The sequence below is a fragment of the Protopterus annectens genome, chromosome 10.part0 (assembly GCF_019279795.1).
Source record: "Protopterus annectens isolate FY-2018-M chromosome 10.part0, PAN1.0, whole genome shotgun sequence".
Lineage (NCBI taxonomy): Eukaryota > Metazoa > Chordata > Ceratodontiformes > Protopteridae > Protopterus > Protopterus annectens.
Window position 1 is genome coordinate 533,022,660 of NC_056744.1, and position 14,366 is coordinate 533,037,025.

Consider the following 14,366-nt stretch of genomic DNA (forward strand, 5'->3'; position numbering starts at 1 on the left):
TACACCCCGGGGATCACTTCTGTGTCTCTGCTCGACAGGGGCACAGGAAAATATCTTTCTTGGGTGGCGTAAGCCAGGGAACCTTGCTGGCTAGGCTTATGTAGGCCCTTGGACTGATAGCCTAGTACCTACCTATGAATCTATAAACCTATGAACATGGTAAATCTTATTAGCATGACCACAGTATGGGATTTGTGCACAGACATGTGCCTAATAATACAATGTAGCCTAATAGGAACATGCTATGGTGGCAGCATTATATGAATGGATCACATAGACAATACATATGGTCCAGAAGGTCCTCCCTGATGGGTTCACAGGACAATAGGACAATACTAGGCTATTGGCCTGGAGGCACTTATAAGCCTAGTAATGATCACATGATCAGTCTCTCAGAAGGAGTCATGCATAGCTGTGCCATCTCCTGAAAGAAGTTTATCACCATATTTCTCATATGGGTCAGGAACACATCAGTGATAACATCTTGGATCTGGTCCCTCAGGTGATTTGCTTGGTGTGGTGGAGGACATCATTGATGATGGTACACTAGAATGATGGCATGTGATGGTCCTGGTCCCTCATCATCATTGTCATCATCTTGATTCCCACCTTGTTCCTCACAGTCCAACTCTGTAGTAAGTGGCCATGTGCATTGTCTATGGATTGGTGGACTGGCAAGTATTCCCTGCTCTGTAACATGACAATAACTGTAAATACTTACATATTCCTAAAAGAGCCTTAACAGTAAAAGAAAAACAGCAATATGTGCAACAATATATACAACACATACACCCTGTACAGTAACCAAGAGTCATGAATGAGATGTATTAGTCACATGAGAATTAATCTATCAGTTGTATGTCAATGAAAATCTGCAATAAACAAAACCCTAACACCTTCAAACATATCTGTTATGCAAGTCAGAATGTAATGGGCGGCACATTTGGAATACATCTATGTCATATGTAATGCAGTCACATAATGGGCTGAAGATGACAAACAATACACCTATAGCCTTATGTACCAGCACACATCATGTAAGTCACGCGCCACTGTATATTCTGCAAATATGAAAGTTAGGTAAAAATCATGCCAATAAAAATGAAAATGTAACAGAAGAGAAGTGTGAGACATCTGCATCGATGTCAGAAAAGCATTTAAAATGGCCTGTAAAGAAGGACACACATACACACACACACACACACACACACGCACACACGCACACACACACACACACACACACACACACACACACACACACACACACACACACACACACACACACACACACACACACACACAATAAGTTATCAGTATATAATCCACATGACAAGGAGTATCATAGCCCAACGTATGACTACTGTGTTAACAAATATATGTACATGTCGAAAGTTAGACAAATATAAATGAACAATGACAATTACACATTATAATGAGTATAATAACAATACATGTCAATATAATGTAGCAGAATAAGAATATATTAAATGTGCAGTTGACAACATCAGCATACTGTATACATGCTACAGTCATCCTTCTCCACAGAGAAGGAGCAACTACAGACCCTGGGAACTATCGCCCCATTAGCCTGATGAGTCTGATATGCAAAGCTATGGAACGCATCATCATAGACCTAATAAACAAGGATATAGGGAATCACCAAACTCTGGATCCCACACAGTTGGGTTTTGTGAAGGGTAGATCATGCCTGCTTAACTTGGTCGACTTCTTTAGGTCAGTCACCAGAGCTGTGGATGAAGGCAAGGTGGTTCATACAGCCTACCTTCATCTGGCCAAGGCCTTTGATGCCAGTTCCCACTCAGGAATCATAGAAAAACTCACTAAGCTAGGCATCAGCCCCTATATCACTAGGTGGGTTGCAAACTGGCTCACAGACAGAACCCACACTGTGAAAGTAGCTGACTCCAAGTCAGACTGCCGACTAGTCATGAGTGCAGTCCCACAGGGTTTGGTCCTGGGTCCTTTCCTGTTTGGTATCTACTTCTCTGAAGTCCAGGTCAACACAAAGGGACTTTGTCTGACAAAGTTCACAGACAATTGCAAGTGGGGAGCTTTTATTAGCTCCCAAGTGATGTTGACATCCTACAGAATAGCCTCACTGAGACCAACGACTGGTGTTAGAACCATGGCCTTAAGCTCAATGCCATTTGGGAAAAACCCTGTTCCCATGAATTATCACATCAATGGTAGTCCACTGAACACAGAAGGCATTATAAGAGATCTGGGAACACAGGTTGACAGCAACCTCTCTTTTGACCACTACATTGCCACTGTGGTCAGAAAGTCCTTCTATGTGGCACATCTTATTACCATGGGTTTTGCATCCAGGAAGAAAGAGGTCATTGTCTCCCTCTACTCTTCCCTCGTTAGGTCAATCATCGAGTACAATGTCCCATTTGGCATGTACTTCACTAGACACCTACAACAATGGGAGGGGCCGCAAAAGTACCTCACAAAGAGGATCTTAGGCCTTAAACACTTGTCCTTTATGGACAGATTCAGAAACTCCAATTATTCCCTGTCTCATATCGCCTAGTTAGAGGTGATGTCTGCTTGACTTACAAAGTCATGTCTGACCCAGCTCTGTTAGAAATGCTATATCTAAAGAAATCCCAAACCCTCCGCACCACACCCTCCAGAGACCCCAACCTCATTACTGCAATCAACAGAACATACTGGAGGGACAGGATCATAACTCAGAGACTGCCCATGCTATGGAATAGACTTCCCATACATGTTAAGCAGAGCACCTCACTGACACTCTTCAAGAGAAATCTTGATGAGTGGATGGGAAATAGAAAATTCACCCCGGGGATAACTCCAGTGGCTCTACTCGACAGAGGCACTGGGAACTAAGGCCAGTTGCATGATGCCAGGGTAATCCTATGGGTAGGCTTGTAAAGGCCCCAGGGCCATTAGCCTAGTACACACCTATGAACCTATGCTTGGTGCAGTGGCTTCCTACCAAATGTTATGGTCATATAAGGACATAAGTCAAGTGAAAAGGTCACATTACTGGCAAGTAATACACATGTAAAAATGCATAAGAAAAACTAGAAGTATGTTTACATAACATGCTGAAATGAGAACATATGAAGCAAAGATACCATCATAACATACATATATCAATAATGTATAGACACACATAACTGCCTTCTTATGCCTAGTTACATGTTAAACATCAGCATGTAGTATCACTGTTTACCAGAAACCACATAACAGATCAGGATGATATCCATTGATACAGGGGTATGCTTGGTAGTATCAACATAAAAAATGTCTACAATACACACAAACACACGAGTGTCACACATCTAGAGAATAAATAATTTATCATTTCTAATATGGCATGTCACTCTGTAGAGATTGTGAGAAGCAGTATAGGTACAAATCGGCAGGTACAGATGATCTCACTACAGTGATTACCATATACATATATATTTTTTTATTTTTAACAGCTTTATTGAAATATGATCTAAGTCATAGGCAAACATGCATTTATATAAAACAAACCATATTAACATATTCCCATTTGAAAACATTATACATCACATATATTCTTTTGTGTATTCTATAATTAATTCAACATTCTAGAAATTTTCAGTTCCTGTCCTCCCTTAAACCTCACTCCTCAACCAAAACATTATTCTGCATGTATTATTGCCACATTTTCTATTTCTCTGTGTAACTTGCCCCTACTCTTTTTAAAGACCTCACTTCCTTTATCTCTTTTACAGTAGTTATTATTATTTCAAATACTGCTGGTTTAGAATTTCATTGTCATTTTCTAGTAGTTGTTTTTTTAGTAGCCCCCAGCATTAAACTTAAGGAGGTCTTACTACATCAAAGCAATTCAAAGCCTGTATTTCAGCTCAGAACAACATTATTGCCTTAGTTATATCCATTTGCTTACCAACTATTTCTGGCAGAGTACTCTGTAGGGAACTTTTAAGGTCACGTCACCCACATGTATGTGTTGAGGTGTCACTACAACATCAGCACACAATAATAAAACTGTAATCTGTGCAATGTCTAACACGTGGAGATTCCTCTCAACTGTACAGATTTTCATAAAATGTCCAGATTTCTGCTTCATATTTTTGGTCCGTTTTTCATGAAATTGTGGATTTCTGGCAAATTATTGACATGTTATTAAAGACTGAAGATAGAAAATAATAACAGAAATTTGAGTTGCAGACTGCATAGCCTCCAGAAAATTCATTCTAAAGCAAAACCTGTTATTCTATCAGCTTTCTAAGTTTGTAAGAGCAATGTTTAAAAATTGTCCATATTTTTGGGCCTTTGTTCCCTCATTCTTTAAGGTTTTGTCCAGATTTCTTGCTCTAAGAGGTTAAGAAATATGACATGCATCAAATATGTGATATTTTTACAATAACCATATCCATATATGCAAGTCTGTAGTTGAAAATGAAATACAAATGAATTGTGCAGTACATCATGGGTAACATGTAACATCACAGCATAGCATACTTGCATCCAAAATAGAATCAGCTGTATGTATACTTCTGTACGGTGTGCCATTTCAAACAGCAGCATGATCTTGCCTAGGCCATACTGTATGTACATCACAGACATATAACATTTTCTTTGCAATTCCTATGTATTTCAATGAACTAAGGAATGTAACAATGCCACTTGTAGAAGCAATATTGAAAATGGATGCTCATATCTGTCCTAACTTCAGCCTGACTGTGCCTACAATTAGTCCATTTATACCACTGTATTACTCCATTTAAATAATACAAATGAATAATTAAATACAGCGCAAGGAGTAACATAACCCCAGTAACAAATCACAATGATAACTGACATGTGAAGCAGTCAAGTGAAATTATTTGTGTAAGATAGTGTTGTAATAGGCTTGTGCACTTACACGTTGGTGCTGACAGAGTGGAGCTCAAATAATATGATCCTGCCAATATCACTGATAATGGGAGGCAGTAGATACCCATTCAGTACATGAATGGGCAAGCTATGCACACCCTATAACATGTGGTGAACTGATACCATACATACAAACTGCTCACTGTATGCTGTTAAATCAACAGACGCAGCAAAAGCTCGGTGCCTGTATGCTGTTGATAAAATAGACACAGTAAAAGCCATGTTGTAGGCTATCAACAGTAATCACCAACATACCAAGCAAGCATAAATTATATACAAGACATTAACATTGAACATTTCTGTGCAATAACGAAGTATAGTATCATTTTGTTTATGTCAGTGAGCATCCCATTCCCTCAGATTAAGTAATTAACATTGGAAGGACTTGTAAACATGCAGTTTAAAAAAATTGCTTAGCACAAGGTATACACAAAACTTTAAAGGAAAACAACAGGATATTAAAGCAGATTCCCCAACCTGCTGACTCTTCCAGTCCCTGTTCTTTGATAAAGCTTAAAAAAAATCACCCTTGCAGCTTTAAAAAATAACCCACTCAACTGTTTTCCCTGTTCTGCTTCCTAGCTTTCTATACTGTTTTTGTTTCACTTTGCAAACCAACTTGAAAAACCTGCTGTAGCTGGCTCTGAAATTATGATGTCACATCTGCCATCTGCTCTTGCTCTAGCTATCGGGATATTTCCTCCCCCAAAGTGATGTAATCCCCGCCTGATTTGCATGCTGTATAGAAGAGCCAGTGTTCCTCCCACATTGTGATGTCAGACCTGCCTTACCCAGCCCACTCAGCCTAATAAAACCCATGTGGTGTGTGGAACTCCTTTTCATTGTACGTGTATCCTGTCGACTGCATTTGTTTGAGGGACTGCTGAAAAGTTTGGATTGCCTGCATTGTCTTCTGCATTTTTTGCTTCATTGGTAAGATAAGTCTTCCTAGTGAATTAAAAATGTAATTCTACACACAGCCCCTGTTTGAATGCACTTCTAGCCCTATTTTGTGCTGCCTGATATAATTTATGCTTCTGTTTGCCACATGGTTCAGTAGTGTATGCTGCTGCCAACTATCTAGATTAGCCTTCTGTTGTATTTGCTTGCTGCTTATATATAATTATATGTATTTTGTATATTATTATTGTATTATGGTTATACATTTTATTTGTTACTGCTGGTTCTCGGTTAATTATCTAGTCATTGTGTTCCCATGTGTGAATGCTGCCTTCTGTTTTAGTCAGGTCCCATGCTGCATGCTGAATTCGGCTTGGTATTATCTGCATTTATCTTCGTTGCTGATACTCAGAATGAGCCGTCTTTTCTTTTTTTTTTTTTATGCAAGTGTTGGTTTATAGTGATAGCTTGTATATTTATCACTACTGCTGCTCGTTTGTTTTTTCTAATTTTAGCATGTTATTAATGCTCATTTCGGCATCTGTGTGTGCCGTGCTCGTTTATATATATATATATATTTTTTTTTTCTGCTGCACGTTAGTGTTTCATGCAGCCATTTTAAAGGTTAGAGGGAGTTGGACTGCAATTGCGACGTTCTCTCGTCGGCAAGTATCATGTTTACATGCCCTTGTTTTGCTGTGTATGCTGTGGGCCATGTTTGTGTGTGCCGATATCCTCTACATTTTTGAAGAGACCCCTCACCCCGAAGAAAGTTTCTCTTTCATAGTATATTCTGAACCAAGTTAGGTACTGCTGTAGATATTTTAGCTCTGTGAGCTGTTCTTGGTATTGTAACACATAACACTTCTATTTAAAAAATCCGATGAAGTGTAATGTTGGTGTAGGTCTGAAACTGTTCTAACTGAAACCTCCGAGGTCCGGAAGGGGATGTTCATTGTGTTTCACTGTTGCAGTCATTACTCTTGGGTTATCCTGCTGGCAGGCTACCCGCAGTCGGCCTGAATTCCAAAGTCTTGGTCCGGTGTTGGTTGCTGTCACCTCTTTCCTGACGTCAGTGCGCCAGGGGTATAAAAGATGCGGCTGACGCCATTTTCTCCAGTATTCCTTGCCGCGCAGTGCCCGAAGCAGAAGTAGTTTGCAAGTGCCAGTCGTCCGACTCCTGAGATTTTTGTGTTTGAATTTCAGATCCGAAGTCTTCATTTAAAGCTAAGTACCCCATTGGGGAAACTTTTTTCTTGCTCCAGACCGATGTCAGAAAAAGTTAATAATTGTATTTCTTGTGGGAAGCAAATACCTCATAAGGACTTTCATTCTTATTGTATTCCTTGCCTAGGCCCTGATCACGACGTTGCTAATTGCAGGTTTTGTGCTAGATTTAACCAACGCACTATTAAGTGTCGGTACGATTTTGCATTTCATTACTTTGGCCGAAGATTTAATTACACGATGTCGTTGGATAGCCATCAGACTACCACAATTCACAAGAAAAGCAAGGAAAAGGACAGGCATCTGAGGTCCAAAACTGACGACAAGGCTTCTTCTAAGCCAGTCGCCGGTTCTCAGTGAGGCGCTTTCGCAGCCCCTGACACACGCTACCTCAGAGCCGCAGGCCGCTTCCGACTCCCACATGGAGCAGACTAGGCCGCTGGAAACTCAAGGTATTGGACACCTGGAAAATATTCCCTCAGATGGGTCCGGAGCCGCTGAGCAGGCATCGGCTTCTGAGGGTATTTTCAGGCCTACACAGTTATATGTAAAACCGACTACAGCTTCAAAGGCAAAGACTAAAGCACCACTAAAGACAAAGAAACAAGTGCAGCAAGCCCATGGACAGGCCTCCATGCCTAAAAAACAGATGCTCAAAATGGCCGAAGACCTAATTACTTTGATCAGGGGTTCCCATCCCCCTCCTGATAAGAGGCCTAGGCAAGAGACAGAATATGAATCTTCAGATCAGGTTTCCATTTCCTCTTACCCCTCTTCTGAACAGGAATACTCTCTTCCTCCCTATGAGGACTCTGCTGCTGAAGAATCTATCCCTTCAGCCTCTCCTCCTGAGGATTATTCTTTTGGGGAAACCCTGCATACCATGAGGGAGCACTTCCACTGGGAGAGCCAAGACTACTCAGAATCTAAGAAAAGGCTCAGAGACTTTCTTTTACTACCTCAGCACAGGCCTCTTGCTATCCCCCTGTTTTAGACATTGTAGATGATGTATTTTCAGAGTCCAGCCTGTCTCCTGACTCTTTACCCCTCCTGACTCTTTACCCCCTGCACCTGTTAAGCCAGACAGATACTACAGGGTTCAAGATTCACATAAATAAAAACCCTGCTGCTGACCCAGAAACTATTTCTCAGGGTCCCAAAGGGGTCAAGGCTTCTACTGCAAAAAACCCTATCCCCTCTGATAGGGATTGAAGGGCACTGGACAGATGGGGGAAAAAGGTTTACACTTCTGCTACCTTGGCTGTGAGGGCTTTAAATTGTCAATTTCATATGCTTAAATATCAGCAATACTTAATGTCACTGCTTAAACAGAAAATATTAACACATTCTGAATGTGCAGAAAACAAGGAAATGCAGGATTGATTGCATGCAACTGAACAAGTGGGAAGGCATACTTTGCAATGTGGTTTTGATTCTCTGGAGGCCTCTTGCAGGGCTGCTGTTACGGGTTCTGTCATTAGGAGGCATGCTTGGTTAAAGGAACAGAATCTGCCTGATCATGTTAAAGCAAAATTATTAGATGCTCCATTACAGCATGATACTTTGTTTGGTGTTAAATCAGAAGAGGTATTGAAGAAAATGGAGGACAAAGCAAAATCTATGCAGACAGTTAAGGATTTCTTACAGGTGCAGCCACCTAGATTTAGCAGGAACTGGCCCACAAATAACTGGTCCTTTCCAGTGTCAGACAGGCCACAAAGAGGCAGATACAGATGCCCCAGAGACAGACCCCAGCCTCAAGGTTCATACAGGCCTAAACAATGGGGTGCTTCTACCTCCAAAAGCGGAGAAGACAAATCACAGCCATACAGGAAACAGTCCCAATGACTTTCCTCTGCCAGCACCAAGCACTTATCTTTTGGCAGCCCCCTTAGGGGGGAAAACTAGCACTTTTTTCACAAAATTGGCACAATCACCCAGGACAAATGGGTCTTGAATATAGTGTCTCAGGGCTACAGGTTCCACTTTCACACCCTGCCAAGGGCAAAAAGTATGCCAGACCTGCCACACAATCAATGGGCAAAGGCACAAAAGCAAGTTTCATCCCTCATGGACATGAGGGCCATTCAGCGAGTACCACAGCAAGAGCAGGTCAAGGATTTTATTCGAGACTTCTCTTGGTACCCAGAAAGGACAAAGCCTGGAGACCAATACTGGACCTGTCTATTCTAAACACATTTCTGGACATTCCAAAATTCAAAATGTTGACTCTGCAGCAGCTTCTGCCAATGCTGGGCAAGAAGGCTTGGCTTGTAACTTTGGACCTAAAAGAGGCATACCTGCATGTCCCAGTCAGACAATCTTGCAGAAGATACCTCAGATTCATAGCTGGCTCAGTGCACTACCAATTCTCTGCACTGCCCTTTGGCTTATCTACTGTGCCCAGGGTCTTCACAAAATGCCTGGCACCAGTAATTGCATTTTGCAGACAAAGAGGAATTCAAATATATCCTTACTTGGATGACTGCCTTATTCAAGCAGAGAACAAGGACATTCTACTAAAGCATCTGGCATTTGTAAAAAGATTACTAATTTGCCTAGGGTACACAGTAACTGAAAAGAAATCAAAACTAGTACCCTCTCAAGAGATAATATTCCTGGGTGCAAGCTTAAATATAACTGCCCAGATGGCTTATCTCACGCCAGACAAACAAAGGCAACTGACTTCTTCAAAATGTTGGCAACAAAGACCCAGTTATCTGCAAGAAAAATTCTGCAGCCTTTGGGCTTCATGGCATCCTGCATTTTGCTAATTCCATATGCCAGACTGCATATGAGGAAACTACAATGGTATCTAAAAAATGTTTGGACTCAACATTGCCACAGCCTGGAAACATTAATTACCCTCATTCCCTGCCTGCAACAGGAGTTTTGATGGTGGGCACAGGCCTGTCACCACAACAAGGGGCAGCCATTCACTTTACCCACAGCCAGGCAGACACTAACAACGGATGCATCAAATTATGCCTGGGGGCCCCACATGGCAGAAAAATGTATTCAGGGCACATGGCCCACAAGCCAGATGCATCTTCATATCAATCAAAAACAGATGCTAGCTGTTCAAAATGCCCTGACAGCTTTCAAGGATCTACTTCATCCAGGACAACTACTGATAAAGATGGACAATACTACAGTCATGAGGTACATAAAAGCAGGGAGGCACACATTCCTACCCCCTCTGCAGACAAGCCATGACTTTGTGGGACACAGCATTGACTTATCAAGTTCACCTGCAAGCACAATTCCTGCCAGGAAAGATAAATACTCTGGCAGATGAACTAAGCAGAAACCTCATGGATCCCCATGAGTGGAAACTGGATCCACAAGTCTTCAGCATGATAACAAGGAAATGGGGATGCCCGGACATAGATCTATTTGCCTCCCCTCACAACTGCCAACTACAGAGATTCTGCACAAGGACTTATCACAAGCAAACATGGAAAGTGGATGCCTTACCCTTCAGCTGGAAAAACCTAACCGTATATGCCTTTCCTCCACTGCCTCTCCTCCCCAAGGTACTCCTAGAGGTCAGACAAGAGAAGCCAAAAATGATACTGATTGCCCCAGACTGGCCACGCCAGCACTGGTACCCAATCCTAAAGAACTTGTCTCAAGGTCCAGCCTGGACATTGCCTCAGATTTCTCACTTACTGACCCAACAAAACAATCAGATCCTGCACAGCCAACTCAGGACCTTAAATCTGGCAGCATGGCGGATAATGTAGCCATTCGGAACACTCCCCTCTCCAAAGCTGTGATGGATGTTATTTTGGAGGCCAGGAGGCCCAGTACCAGAAAATCTTATGCAGAAAAATGGAAGAGATTCTGTGCTTGGAACCAGGCACAAGGAATTGACATGTTTGTTCCAAACACTCCTCAGATTTTACAATACTTAACTGAGATGCTGGACAGAGGCCTATTCTTTTCATCAATTAAGATCCATGCCTCTGCCATTTCAGCCCATTACAATGTATAACCACCTATCTTTTCTCATTCTTTAATAAGGCAGTACCTCAGAGGGGCCAAAACATAAGACCTCCAAGGAGAGCACCGATACCTGCATGGGACCTCAATTATGTCTTGGAAAAACTCACACTGCCTCCTTTTGAGCCAGCCTCAACAGCTGATATAAAATTCTTATCCTGGAAAACAGCTCTGCTCCTAGCAATAACCTCTGCATGAGGAGTCTTGGAGTTACAGGCACTTATGGCTGTGGAACCTTTTATCATTTTCCATCCAGACAGGGTTTCTCTGAGGACAAACCCGAGATTTATACCTAAGGTGGTGTCCAGTGTGGCCCTTAACCAAACCATTCACTTGCCTACCTTTTATCCAAACCCACAGAACAAGGGGGAGAGACTTCTGCATTCTTTGGACATACACAGACAGCTACGCTTCTACTTGGACAGAGCTAAAACTTTCAGAAAGACTGAGCAACTTTTAGTGGCATATGCTGCAGGATCACAAGGAAAGGCTATCTCAAAACAGACCATTTCAAAATGGATAGGCCATTGCATTCATTTCTGCTATTCACAACATGGCAAATCAGTGCCTAAGGACATTAGGCCACATTCAACCAGAGCAGCAGCCTTCCTCAGAGGAGTACCAACCAAAGACATCTTAGAGGCTGCAACTTGGAGTTCGGTGCACACCTTTACAAAGCACTACCACTTACCTCTCTACTCTAAATCCAGAACAGGCTTTGCCACTGTAGTTCTGCAGGGCCTCATAGCCTCTCCTAATCCTATTTAGCCCCAGCCACCCATCCTCAGCTTTGGGATTCAACCCAAGAGTAATGACTGCAACAGTGAAACACGATGAACATTGTACAGTTGTGTACCTACCATAAATGTAGATGTTCGAGTGTATTCACTGTTGCAGTCCAGGTTACCCTCCCACCATCCCTCTTTGTTTTGCTGGGTCTTATCTTTACTTCTCTATTCTATACAACCTATGTGGTGTATTTGCTTGTAGATGAAGGAAATGATTACCTTAGTGCATGCATGTTTATTGGCATAATTTTTAGCCTACCCTTTTGGGGGCACCTGACATCTGGGGCAAGAAAAACTGAAGAAAATGGCGTTGGCTGCATCTTTTATACCCCTGGCGCACTGACGTCAGGGAAGAGGTGACAGCAACTGACGCTGGACCAAGACTTTGCAATTCAGGACGACTGCGGGTAGCCTGCCAGCAGGATAACCCAAGAGTAATGACTGCAGCAGTGAATACACTCTAACATCTACATTTATGGTAGGTACACAACTGTACTTTCTGCTGAGTCAGCGTAGCAGGAGCATTCTTTATGAATGGAGAATACTACATAATTTTATCAGCGGCACGCATTTGTTTCCACTTATATGCATTATTAGCATTGATATTTTGCAATAACACTGGTCTTGTACAAACTGACCGTTCGCTCAGGTCTGCTAGATTGTCTTACTGTAACACATCAGTAGCTTTAGTGGTGTTAATTGTACCGTGCCAGATTTTTCAGTTATGGACATTGAAATTGCTTTATCAGCATAGGCAGTATGATTAGATACTAACTTGATTTCAGGGCTGTATGGTTTAATCTTGCTCCTTGTTTAGCTTTATAACGTGTTTAATGCATCTCCTCTAAACATTCCTGTGTCTATTTTTAGTACCACTGTTATGCAAGGATATGATGGGGGTTCACACCTGTGGTTAGTTGGGCAAGCAGCAGCTCAATTCAGTCATGTTTTTGGACCAGTATAGCATTGTATTAGTGCTTTAAAAACATTGAAACACCTCCTCCATATGTTTTATTCAGAGCTGAGGGGGATCAAAATGTATGAAAGACACTGTAGACTTTAATAGCCAGAGTGATTACTATGGTTCTGAACTATGTTTCTGTGACTGCATATATGTGTGTGAATTTTCTAGGGTAAGGAGTGCTTCCAGGTAATTTTTTATATTTAAACTACTAGCATTGAGAAGCAGCACCTTTAGGTATTTCTGACTGATTTTTATTATGTTGGTGGGCTTAACTTGGCATATCTTAAAAAAGGCACTATGTTGACAAAGTTTTTGTCAATATTCAGAAGCCAAGTGGTGATAAGTGCAAACCATCTCTTGAAACCCCAGCCATAAACAAGCTCTACAACAAAAGGAGGAAGCTACTCCAAGATAGAGCAAAATCCCTAAAAGGTAAGACACCTTTGATCATTACAAGTAAAAAACTACGATCTCTCATAAAATCATCCAAGGCAAATTTTGAGAGAAAAATCGCTAAGGACTCAAAAGACAATCATAAGGCCTTCTTTAGCTATGTCAGAAACCTGGGAGGAAACTCCCAGATATGCTCAGAATTAGTTCAAAATGATGTAAAAATCACTGAACCTACAGACATTGCCAACATACTGGCTGACAGGTTCAGTGCAAACTCCCCCCCCAAAAGGAGAGATATCTGTACCAGAGGATTGTAGCCCCCCAAACATCTCCAACGCTCAGGTGAGAACTGCTCTCTCCAAGGCGAAAAACACAGCATCCATGGGACCAGATGGTGTCCCCGGTTGTGTGCTCCATGAACTCAATGAGGAACTAAACCCGCAGTTAGGACAGCTGTTTAATCTTAGCCTCACCTCAGGATACGTACCCAAGGAGTGGCGTACGGCAACTGTGGTCCCACTTCACAAAGGCGGTGCCTCCACCGACCCTGGAAATTACCGCCCCATCAGCTTGACAAGCCTGATCTGCAAAGCTATGGAGAGGATCATAAATGAACTCATAAATAAAGACATAGGGGACTTGCAGACTTTGGATCCAACCCAGTTTGGCTTTGTCAAAGGCAGATCATGCCTTTTAAACTTGGTTGACTTTTTCGAAACAGTCACCAAGGCCATTGATGAGGGAAAGGCAGTCCACACAGCCTACCTTGACCTGGCCAAGGCTTTCGACACAATACCCCACTCAGGTATCATTGAAAAACTCATCAGCGTAAATGTTAACCCATACGTCACAAGATGGGTAGCAAACTGGCTAAGTGACAGAACCCACAGGGTGAGAGTTGCTGGCGCCATGTCAGACTCAAAGCCAGTCACAAGTGGTGTCCCACAAGGCTCAGTCCTGGGCCCACTCTTGTTCGGCATCTACTTTTCAAAAGTACAAGCAAACACAGGAGGGTTATGGCTGACAAAATTTGCAGATGACTAAAAACTGGGTGCCATAGTCGAGAACACATCTGACACAGATATCCTTCAGAAGGGTCTCATAGAAACGGATAACTGGTGCCAGAGCCATGGACTAAAGTTAAACGCCAAGAAATGCATAGT